Here is a 10,315-nt window from a genome sequence, read left to right on the forward strand (position 1 = left end):
CGGCGAGCGGCTCCCACAACCCGCTAGTCCCAACTGTATCTCTGCTTATCTCTCCGGCAGGTTCTGACAGTTCTCTGCAGGCGCACCCCTCTTGCATTTTAAAACGTGTGCCACTGTTTGCTCTGGCAGTGAGGGATGATTTCGGAGCAGTGCTGAATCACTGGAGGCTCAGCAGTGCTACTGTAACACATATTTACTGTGCTTCTTTGTCAAACTTCTGCTTCATCTTTACATTCCCTCCCGTTTTCTTGCACTTCCACGATTTAGCAGCAGCGAGCGAACTGTTTACGTGGCAGTGAGGAGTCGTTAAAATCCTTGTTTGATACACTGCCTGGTCGGAGCACTCAGAAGTGGAAAAATTAACAAAATGAAATCTCACTGGTTGAGAGGACGTCTAGTGTCACTACAGTGATTACAGAAAGGATCCAAACATACAAAGATCTTAAACTCACTCACCTCTCTCGCATCGACGTATGCACTGATTCGTTTGAGCAGTGTTCTACACTATTGGCCATTAAAAATGCTACACCAAGAAGAAACGCAGATGATAAACGGGTATTCATTGGACAGACGCAATTTGCGTGCATAGATCCTGAGAAATCAGTACCCACAATAAACCACCTCTGGCCGTAATAACGGCCTTGGTACGCTTGGGAATTGTATTGTGACGAGCCAGTTGCTCCGCCACCATTGACCAGACGTTTTCAATTGGTGAGAGATCTGGAGAATGTGCTGGCCAGGGCAGCAGTCGGACATTTTCTGTATCCAGAACGGCCCGTACAGGACCTGCAACATGCGGTCGTTGCATTATCCTGCTGAAATGTAGGGTTTCGCAGGGATCGAATGAAGGGTAGAGCCACGGGTCGTAACACGTCTGAAATGTAGCGTCCATTGTTCACAGTGCTGTCAATGCGGACAAGAGGTTATCGAGACGTATAACCAATGGCACCCCATACCATCACGCTGGGTGATAAGCCAGTACGGCGATGACGAATACACGCTTCCAATGTGCCTTCACCGCGATGTCGCCAAACACGGATGCGACCATCATGATGCTGTAAACAGAACTTGGATCCATCCGAAAAAATGACGTTTTGCCATTCGTGCACCCAGATTCGTCGTTGAGTACACCATCGCAGACGCCTCTGTCTGTGATGCAGCGTCAAGGGTAACCGTAACCTTGGTCTCCGAGCTGATAGTCCATGCTGCTGCAAATGTCGTCGAACTGTTCGTGCAGATGCTTGTTGTCTTGCAAACGTCCCCATCTGTTGACTCAGGGATCGAGACGTGGCTGCACGATCTGTTACAGCCATTCGGATAAGATGCCTGTCATCTCGACTGCTAATGATACGAGGCCGTTGGGATCCAGCACGGCGTTCCGTATTACCCTCCTGAAACCACCGATTCCATATTCTGCTAACAGTCATTGGATCTCGATCAACGCGAGCAGCAATGTCGCGATACGATAAACCGCAATCGCGATAGGCTAGAATCCGACCCTTATCAAAGTCGGAAACGTGATGGTACGCATTTATCCTCTTTACACGAGGCATCACAACAACGTTTCACCAGGCAACGCCGGTCAACTGCTGTTTGTGTACGAGAAATCGGTTAGAAACGTTCCTCATGTCAGCACGTTGTAGGTGTCGCCACCGGCGCCAACCTTGTGTGAATGCTCTGAAAAGCTAATCATTTGCATATCGCAGCATCTTCTTCCTGTCGGTTAAATTCCGCGTCTGTAGCACGTCTTCTTCGTGTTGTAGCAATTTTAATGGCCAGTAGTGTAGCAGGAGCGAGTGAACTGTTGACGTGACAGTAAGGAGTCGTTAAAATCCTTGTTTGATACGGTGCCTGGCCGGGGCACTCAGAAGTGGAGAAATTAACAAAAGGAAAGCTCACTGGTTGAGAGGACGTCTCGTGTCATTACGGTGATTACAGTACCGATCCAAATTTACAAAGATCTTGAACTCACTCACCTCTCTCGCATCGACGTACGCACTGATTCGTTTGGGCAGGGTCCTATAAAGTCGCTGTATCCTCTCTTGAGACAAGCTGTGGTAAAGGGTCCTTGATATGCTGGATACAGCCACTGGGACGGAATGGACACTGTAGCATTATTTAGTATGTTATTAATGTGATGATCCGGTTATGTTAACGGCGTTTGTTTTACTGTTGTAAACTGTAGTTTTACCTAATACTTTATTGTACCTATTGTATGATGTTTTAGACAAGAATAAACAAAAGGTGCCGCAGCTCTAAATGCCAGCAGTGATACAGGTTGTCGAATAGCGATGGCGTAGTATTTGGTGACGATTGAAGAATGGTGTAAGTTGTTTTCCAGCAGCGGTGGAGTACACTGATAGCTCGAAGTACACCACGAATTTTCTGCGAGACTTGGCGGGGGCGAGAACGGCCGTGCGGGAAGCGACGCCCCTGTACTGCCACCCAGCGAGCGTGTGGGTCGGCGATAACGCAGCCGTTGTCGCCCGCCTTCATTGGCTGTCCCAGAGGCGCGCGACGCTTCCTCCGCTGACAGCAGACGGACGCACTGGCAATGCACGCCCAACACTCGTAGCGAGTCGACACAAAGCCGCCCGCGCTCCGTTGTGAGGGAGCGCACAAAGAAGTGGTTGCAAACGTCGAACTGTAGTCACAACACTACGCCCGTGTTGTTGTCTTCAAGACTGGCTTCACGCAACTCTCCATACCGGTTTGTTGCATTCAAGTGGCACTATCTCTGCGTAACTACTGAAACTACAGCCATTTCACTCTTTTTACTGCATTTAAGCCTTGGTCTTGGCCTACATCTTTTTAGCCCCATATTACCCAACTGATGAATGAAGATGTACCCTATAAACCGACACTTTCTTTTAAGCAAGTTGTGCCATAAGTTTCTTTCCTCCAAAATTGGCTTCTGCACCCTCTCATTAGTTAGTCTAGCTAACCTTCTAACCATCAGCATTCTTCTATAGCGCAACATTTCAAAAGTTTGTATCCTCTTCTTCTCTGAACACTTCATTGTGCACGTTTCACTTCCGTACTAGGCTAAACTCCTCACAAATAAGAAGAAACTTTCACTACTTGCGAAAAACCCTATAAAATTGAGTGATCGTGGGGCAATGAAACTTTGACAAGACATTTGTAAGGACATGCGGAAGAGAAATAACGGCCGGCCGGTGTGGCCGAGCGGTTCTAGGCGCTTCAGTCTGGAACCGCGCGACCGCTACGGTCGCAGGTTCGAATCCTGCCTGGGGCATGGGTGTGTGTGATGTCCTTAGGTTAGTTAGGTTTGAGTAGTTCTAAGTTCTAGGGGTCTGATGACCTCAGATGTTAAGTCCCATAGTGTTCAGAGCCATTTTAGCCATTTTTGAGAAATAACGAAACCATTGAAAGAAACACATTTTAAATTCCACATGAGAGGGTGACGCTTTTTAACTGCGTACCATGTTTACGTTCAATGTTACAAACGTTGCTCAGCGTCACGACCTTCTGCTTCCACGACAGTATGGAGTGGTGATAGGGATTTCTCTGCTGCTGCCTGAAACAACTCTGGTGGGATGTTGACAGCCACCCTAGCTAAGCTCGTCTTAAACCTCCAAGGCGTGTTCGTGTCCCCTTGCTAAACCCTGTCCTTGAGGTAATCCTCCTCAACCAGAAATCACATAGTTCAAATCCGGTGATAATGGTGACCACGCAGTTTGGAACCATCGACCAACGATAACGTTTTCTCCAAACGTGTTATGGAATAACAGAGTGACCTTACGAACAATGCGTCGATATTCACGAAGAGCAACTGCTGTTGTTTCGATAGAACATATTTATAGAATAAAAGTGCGCATCAGTTAATAGTAATTCTCTTAATTTATTCCACGACCGGTTTCGAAGCTTAAAGCTTTATCTTCAGGTGCCACCAGATAATTATGGGAACATACACTATTCGCCATTAAAATTGCTACACCACGAAGATGACGTGCTACAGACGCGAAATTTAACCGACAAAAGAAGATGCTGTGATATGCAAATGATTAGCTTTTCAGAGCATTGACACAACGTTGGCGCCGGTGGCGACACCTACATCGTACTGACACGAGGAAAGCTTCCAACCGATTTCTTATACACAAATACCAGCTGACCGGCGTTGCCTGGTGAAAAGTTATTGTTATGCCTCGTGTAAGGAGGAGAAATGTGTGCCATCACATTTCCGACTTTGGTAAAGTTCGGATTGTAGCCTATCGCAATTTCGGTTTATCGTATTGTGACATTACTTCTCGAGTTGGTCGAGATCCAATATGGAATCGGTGGGTTCAGGAGGGTAATACGGAACGCCGTGCTGGATCTCAACGGCCTCGTATCACTAGCAGTTGAGATGACAGACGTCTTATCCGCATGTCTGTAACGGACCGTGCAGCCACGTCTCGATCCCTGAGTGAACAGATGGGGACGTTTGCAAGACAACCACCATCTACACGAACAGATCGACGACGTTTGCAGCAGCATGGACTATCGGTTCGGAGACCATGGCTGCGTTTACCCTTGACACTGCTTCATAGATAGGAGCACCTGTGATGGTGTATTCAACGACGAACCTAGGTCCACGAATGGCAAAACGTCATTTTTTCGGATGAATCCAGGTTCTGTTTACAGCATCATGATGGTCGCATCCGTGTTTGGCGACATCAAAGTGAACGCACATTGGAAGCGTGTATTCGTCATCGCCATACTGGCGTATCACCCGGCGTGATGGTATGGGGTGCCATTGGTTACACGTCTCGGTCACCTATTGTTCGCATTGACGGCACTTTGAACAATGGACGTTACACTTCAGATGTGTTACGACCCGTGGCTCTAACCTTCATTCGATCCCTGCGAAACCCTACATTTCAGCAGGATAATGCACGACCGTATGTTGCATGTCCTGTACGGGCCTTTCTGGATACAGAAAATGTTCGACTGCTGCCCTGGCAAGCCCATTCTCCAGATCTCTCACCAATTGAAAACGTCTGGTCAATGGTGGCGGAGCAACTGGCTCGTCACAATACGCCAGTCACTACTCCTGATGAACTGTGGTTTCGTGTTGAAGCTGCATGGGCAGCTGTACCTGTACACGCCATCCAAGCTGTGTTTGACTCAATGCCCAGGCGTATCAAGGCCATTATTACGGACAGAGGTGGTTGTTCTGGGTAGTAATTTCTCAGGATGTATGCACCCAAATTGCGTGAAAATGTAATCACATTGTCCAATGAATACCCGTTTATATCTGCATTTCTTCTTGGTGTAGCAGTTTTAGTGGCCAGTAGTGTAAATGTGTGGCGGTCGGGCCAGTCAGACATGGAGGACCACACTCATTTCAAATACACGCGTGGGACTGTAGGATCAGCACTAGTCATTTCCACGACGTGTGCTGTCCAGACGGGCGCTGTGGTGGAATAAATTAAGAAAATTACTGGTAACGCAGCCGGATTTTTATTCTATAAATATGTTCCTCATTTGCGGATGTTCACCCGCTGAATTCTTTTGTTTGATAAAAAGCCTTACGAGTAAAGCCCTTCTCATGTCGTGTAGACCTATGCTGACTGTCTGTAGCTGTAATGCACACTCATGCTTGTGTTTAAAAACTACGTCGCCGTACCAGTACCTGGACCTAAAGGCCGTTGATCACACCAACACTGCTAACAACGCAGGTCCTGCAGTGTACAGTCTGAAAATCATTTCTGCAAAATTAGGCACCCATACGCTAAATAGTTTTCCCTGTGACCGGCTCAAGTAGCGGAACTTTAATTATAAATATCTTGTACAGTCACATAGGCTTCTGAACGCATAAATGTCTACTCATTATTAACAAATGCCACTTTTTTCAGAAACGCTATGCTTCCTTTTACATCCTCTCTACCTCAGCCACAGTCAGTTATTTACTGATCAAAAGGCGAAAAATCATCTACCAGTTTCATTATCTGATCTAATTCAACTATATTCGACTGCATTCAGTTACCAATATAACTTTTGTTGATAATCATCTCGTAACCCTTTTTCTAGACCTGAGCATTCCTTTCGACTGCCCTAGCAAATTATTTGCCGGCTCTGACAGAGTTAAATTATCATTTAATCGTTAGACTTTTTTTCTTGCCCCTGAAGTTTAACTCTCTTTCCAAATTTCTCTTTGGTTCTCTAGCTCAGTGAATAGACGCAGTAACCGTAGGCTACAACCGTGTATCATACCCTTTTCAACTACCGTTTGTCCTTCATGCCATTCGATTGTTATAACTGCAGTCTGATTCCTGTAACTATCGTAGATAACATTTCTCTCCTTGTTACAATCAGAATTTCGAAGCAACGTTGCCAAAATCTAATCCATCACCTTCTCAGCCTGCAGCCGTGAAGGCAACATTCTTTCGAAGTTACGGGTCAGAGGTGCACAGCCATTTTCAAACTGAGTCGATTACTGAATTAAAACCAATTGTAGCGGTCATGCAGGCTGTCCCAGGAGGGACGCTCAATATCCAGAGATTTTCAAAGCAAAAACCTCTAGTAAACATGTGCTCAGCCGGCCCGGTTGGCCGTGCGGTCGAACGCACGGTTTTCCGAGCGGGAAGGAGCGCCTGGTCACCGGCACGAATCCGCCCGGCGGATTTGTGTCGCGGTCCGGTGAACCGGCCAGTCTGTGGATGGTTTTGAGGCGGTTTTCCATCTGCCTCGGCGATGGCGGGCTGGTTCCCCTTATTCCGCCTCAGTTACACTATGGCGGCGATTGCTGCGCAAACAAGTTTTCCACGTATGCGTACACCACCATTACTCTACCACGCAAACATAGGGGTTACACTCGTCTGGTGTGAGACGTTCCCTGGGGGGGTCCACCGGAGACCGAACCGCAAATAACCCTGGGTTCGGTGTGGGGGGACGGAGGGGTGAAGTGGACTGCGGTAGTCGTCGTGGGGTTGTGGACCACTGCGGCAGCGGCGAGAACGGAGCCTCTCCGTCGTTTCTAGGTCCCCGGTTAACATACAACACAATACAATACAAACATGTGCTCTAAAATTGATACCTTAAGGACTAAGAGCACTTGTTCAGTAGTTGAGATGTGTTTCACAGTAGTGAAGATTAACGAATGACTATAGCTCCTAAGGATGGGCTTTAGAGCCTACGTTTACTCAACATACATTTCTTGTTGTGGTTCATATTACCATCTCGCAGAATCTCAGTATCGAAGACGAAGCAGTGCTTATAGCTCGTAATATACGCATTTTAGAGCGTTTATTTAATTTACTTTTTGCTTCTCATTCCTCGTGGGGGACGCTGTTTACTGTGGAGGAAAAGCACGTTCATCAGAAACACAACAGTCTCTCATACTTAATAAGTCTAAAAATGAAACCTTACAAACGCCGAGTCAGCAAATTCACAGTGCTTTGAATTATGTACTTAATTACTGAAGTGGTGCAATTTGTTGGAATTCCAGACAGCGAAGTCTCATAACAATAATTCCTCTGTGAGGCCAGACATGAAATGAGTGGTTTTCCATGATTTGTCGAACCGCGTCTCAGTTGAGCAGATTGCCTGCTAATTGTACTCATAGCTTCGTTGGCCACTGAATCCCAATACGATGACAGTTCAAATCCCCATCCGAGCAACCAGATTCGTGTTTTGGCCAATTTATCCAAATCGCTCCAGGCAAATGCTATGGTGGTTGCTTTGAAAGGGCACGGCCGATATCCTTTCCCATTCTTTCTTAGCGTGTAATTTTCCTTCGCAACAGATGAGGCTGCGCACAGTACCTAATCTATGGAATGGCCAGTGTAAATGCAATTGTAAGGTCTCTTGGTTATTTTAGGTATTCGATGGGAGCAATGTGAGTTCTCTTTTCTTTGGATGAGTCGTACTTCGTACTTGTACACCACATATTCTTTCAGACAGTGGATGTGTTTCGCTACAGGGGTTCTGAGAACAGGTGGTGTGGTTGTCGGTAGTATTGTCATTGTCAGTGTAGCATTCGAGAGTATTAAGGCAGTGAGCCGTCTGTGAATAACAAGCAAGACGCAGAGATGCAAACGCAGAGGACGTCAATTTTTGAAAATACGGTTTTCTAAGGATTGATTTTAGAAATGTGAAGATATTCAGATAATTATGTCGCTGCCTTGCTTGTTAACGCGTAATATTTGATGAGTTTTGAAAGGCAAAGTTTCAGTATGATTTTTCTTTATTGATTAAAGTCGGTTAGTTGGTTTCTCGAAACGAAGTTAAACAAAATTATCTGCTTACATGGCTTGGGCTCAGAGCTATAGATCTACCGCTCCTTTCCCATTTCATTAATAAGTTACAAGCCAAAGTTATAATTTTTTATATGAAGTGAATTTTGCAAAGACTGTTGTAATGGATGAAGTCAGTTTCGTAATATAGTTCTCGAAAGCTCATCTCTTCGTGTTATTCAGTAAGTTCAATCCCTTTCACAGCCCCCTCACTAAAGTTTGACTTTGTAATCGTGCGTCACCGCACTGTACTTGGCGAAAAACGGTTTCTCGAAACTTAAAATACGACGTAATTAGCATGGTTGCTTTTCCTTGGATTATTTCTTTAACTGCTTTGCTACTGCGCTGTATTTTAACATTCATTACTTTCGAACAGTACCGAGTTTCTGTTGCCACACGGTAAGATACAAAAGTTTGTTAGAGGCAATTTAACATCACTGTTAGGACTCAGTAAGATCATTCACAGTTAAGCATTGCATTTGAAAATTATCCTCGTGTTCAGTTGAATTAAAGATTGTCTCAGATCTCATTTCTGTTGTCAGACAACCTTACTCTTATACGGCGTGTTCAAAAAAGTCTCTCCGCAGTGCCGTATGATTGTTAGCCGCGCGTGCCGTATGCCGCAGTGATTGTACCGAAATGAAACTCAGTGAAATACAAGTTATTAATTTACTGAATATTCCTTTTTACTGAGATAAACGAAACATGAAATGTTAGGACAGTCCACTTGAAGGTAAGTAAAACAGGCAGGCGAACAATGATACGGCACTGCGGAGAGACTTTCTGAACACCCCGTACTGCAATATTACTGGGTCATTTAATGTTCAGGAGTTTACTTAGTTTTGGTACGTACATTTGCAGAGGATTTTAACAGAAACATTTTGGCCGTGTATTCTGTCCAAGTTCTACGTGGAATTTTATACAAGATTTTTACTCTGTTAGTTCTGTGTGTTAGTATTTCAGGACCGTATTGTGACGTCACACAATGTAGCGCTGTTCATTGCACTGAACAATACAGAACTTCACTGGATGGTTTCTTTAGCTTTAAGTTTTGTAATTATATCAGTAAAAGCTAACAAATACGGTTACACAATTTCAGAGAGGTTTGACGACTCTTTTCATCAGACAGCGTTTACGTAAAACACCACTTGCACTCTTCAGAACGTTCACATTACAAAACATACATTTGCGAGTGTTAAGAACAGGAGAAACAGAACGATGTTCAACCACTGCGGATTGTTGGGCAATGGAAGAGCCTCTGTCGAGACTGGAAATTCAGAATTTAAAGTACTGAACCTCACGTAAAGTCAAATTTTAAGGTAACTAACAGAAATTATAAAGAGCTATCAAAAAGTTTCCTTTCGAAAGCTGTGCCGTTCAGAATCGGTATGACAATCAGGCAAAGTCGTAACGAACTTTGAGCGCAGTCATCTCACCGACACAACACGTTGAAATAACCGTTTGGTAAAGCAGCGTATCCCACTGCACGTAAAGGTAGGTAACTTCCAGCTGTACATCTTCGTCCGAAGGGAATAGTCGACGCTTCAATGATTTTTTATGGCACCGAAGGCGGGAAATCGCATCGGGTTCGATCAGGACTAAAGGCCGGGTACTCGAGTGTCTCCCACTTAAGCTGGCCCAACATCTGGGTTAATACGTTTACTATACGGAGACATGCGTTATCATGAATCAGCAGCACACCCTTGCCGTAGTTTGCATTCCACAACGATGGTTTTCGATAGACGTGTTGCCTCATACACATTCTTCACTCTCCGATGGATTTCTGCCGGTGCTTGTCCTTCGCCAGACAAGAAACGATCAACAGCCCGTTGACATGTTTCGACGCATTTGGTAATAACATCGCCATATACGTTGACGCAATTACCCACGTACGTCGGAAACAGATGAATACTACATTAATACCTTGCGTGCACGTCGGTGCTTATATCTTCGTCGGAGTCGCGCTACATTGGATATACGTTGCAGAAACGTCATTACACGGAGCCTTTTTGATCTCCCTTACAGAAAAAGCAGAAGCGGCGAAAGATTAAGTCCTTAATTGAGTTAATCGTTTATAT

Source organism: Schistocerca americana, chromosome 1, assembly GCF_021461395.2.
Source record: "Schistocerca americana isolate TAMUIC-IGC-003095 chromosome 1, iqSchAmer2.1, whole genome shotgun sequence".
In the NCBI taxonomy this organism is placed as follows: domain Eukaryota; kingdom Metazoa; phylum Arthropoda; class Insecta; order Orthoptera; family Acrididae; genus Schistocerca; species Schistocerca americana.